At 39.3% G+C, this 2,269-nt stretch overlaps 1 pseudogene across 1 annotated transcript in view; it reads right to left on the bottom strand.

The window, feature by feature from the left end:
• Nucleotides 1-1,328: 1,328 nt before the first annotated feature.
• LOC116104778 overlaps nt 1,329-2,269 on the bottom strand; it is a 2,088-nt pseudogene continuing 1,147 nt past the window's right edge. The window contains exon 2 of the transcript XR_004123964.1: nt 1,329-2,269. The product of XR_004123964.1 is annotated as a 60 kDa heat shock protein, mitochondrial pseudogene (transcript).

The raw sequence follows: 2,269 nt of genomic DNA, 5'->3' as shown, positions 1-2,269 counted from the left end.
AAAAAAATGTAAATCTTCTTAATAAAAGCTACAATTTCCAAAATAGAAACTTTCCGCCAAATTAAAAAAAAAAAAATCACTAAATAAATGAATCTCCAAGTTCCTGGATGCAAAATGTTAATAATAATTAAATATCTAATTTAACATAGCTTTGTGAACTGTAAAGTACACTATTCATATACTAGCTATTTCTGTTATTTACATTTTTGATGGGCCTAGAGATTGGACACATAGCTTCACATGTGAGATAAGAAAATTCTATCACACCCATTTGCAAAGGAAGATTTTTTGGAGAAGAAAATACAGCATTATAAGAACATGGGTTCCAGAGCCCGATGCTTTGAATCTGGATCCCAGTCTTGCCACTAACTAGTTCTGTTCTTAGGTTCTTAGTGAAGTTTTGTTTCGTTGATTATTTGCTTGTTTTCTTGTTGAGTTTATTTTCTGCTGGTCATATATTGCCGGATATGCCGGCTACCTTTAAGTGTACTCTCTTTTCCCAGTGAGACTCCTTTGTAGGAAACTAAATGTTCATTTGCAAGTGGCTATCTATTGGAGATAGCTTCTGGATTAGGGATGGGGGTATATATCCGTTTCTTCTCTCAGCTCTAGCTCCATCTGGTGCAGAGCCATGAAGTCCCTGTGTGTCTTGCTTCGGGCTCTATGAATTCCTATGTACATTGATCTTGTTGAGTTAGAGGTCCTTGTTTCCTTGGTGTCCTGTGTGCCCTCTAGCTCATCCTCTTCCTACCACCTCTTCTAAGAGGCTCCTGGATCTCTGAGGTGAGGGAGATTTGATGAGTCCACCCCATTTAGGGCTGAGTTCTCTAAGGTCTCTTACTCTCTGAATATTGTCTGGCTGAGGTTCTCTGTCTTCATTCCCAACTGCTGCAGGAGAAATTAGTCAAGCATTTTTATCTACTGAATTTCAGTTTTCTCCTCTATAAAGTGGGAATGAGAATAGTGTATGATAGTGTCCTAGAGATGATTATGTTAATAGCACCACGGTGCTTAAAACAATATCCTGTGTAACAGGAATTCCCTAACTGTTATTACATTGTTACATATATTGCATACATCCTGGTTAACCATTCAAAAGCTAATGAATTTTCTATATCATCAAAATCTTTTTTTTTGAACTTTAAATAATTTTATTACACAAAGGTTGTCACATAATTGGATACTTCTCTACTTTGTACACAATCATTCCCACCCTCCACAGAAAGGCTGCTCCTGAACTCTCATGTGGTGACACAGCGCTACAGTCCCGATGCTAACAGAACAGTAGAGATGCCTCAGTGATTTAAGTTGAAAGCAGGACACTGGTATATGGCTCTTGCACCTAGCATCAGGAATGTACAAATGTCTTTATTCAAAAATACAAAATAAATTATCTGTAGGCATGGACAATGACAGCAGTAAACCATTATATATTGTCAAAGGAAACCAGTAACTGATGGTTACAGTGATCAGCCAGCCTTCTCTTCAGTCATTTTCTCCAGGTGATCTTCTCTGAAGTTATTGGTGAGGAACCTGCCTTGAGCTTCCTGTCACAGTTCATTGATAAGGGCAAAGTACTATTCTAGGAGTTAGAACATGCCTCCTCCCATACCTCCTCCCATTCCACCCATTGCACCCATTCCAGGGTCTTTCTCTTCTTTAGGAATTTCTGTCACTACAACTTCAGCTGTAGTTAGCAAGGAAGCCACCCCAGCAGCATCCAGTAAGGCAGTTCTTACAACCTTCGTTGGATCAATGATTCCCTTTTCCACCATGTTCACAAAATCTCCAAGCATGGCATCATAACCAACTTCTGAGGAACTGTGCAGAATCTTCTCACCTATCAAAGATCCTTCAACACCTGCATTCTTAGCAATCATCAATGCAGGAATTTTAACGGCTCTTTTAATAGTTTCTATACGTATTTTCTGATTTTCATTAGCAGGCTTTTATGAATCCAAGGCTGGGATGCACCGTAGCAGAGCATAGCCCCCTCCTAGAACAATGCCTTTTCAACAGCTCCTCTTGTAGCATTGAGAGCATCTGTAACTCTGTCTTTCTTCTCATTCACTTCAACATCACTTGTCCCTCCAACCTTCAACACAGCTACTCCACATGAAATTTTAGCAAGTCGCTCATTCAGCTTTTCCTTTACATATTCTCTAGTTGTGATGTCTAGCTGCTCAGTGATTTCTTGAATGCGTTTTTCAATGTGAGCTTTGTCACCTTTTCCTTTCAAAAGCATGGCATCATCTTTGGTGACAATGAC

This window comes from Mastomys coucha, unplaced genomic scaffold (assembly GCF_008632895.1).
Source record: "Mastomys coucha isolate ucsf_1 unplaced genomic scaffold, UCSF_Mcou_1 pScaffold22, whole genome shotgun sequence".
NCBI classification, from domain to species: Eukaryota; Metazoa; Chordata; class Mammalia; order Rodentia; family Muridae; genus Mastomys; species Mastomys coucha.
This window is presented reverse-complemented; position numbering and strand designations above follow the sequence as displayed.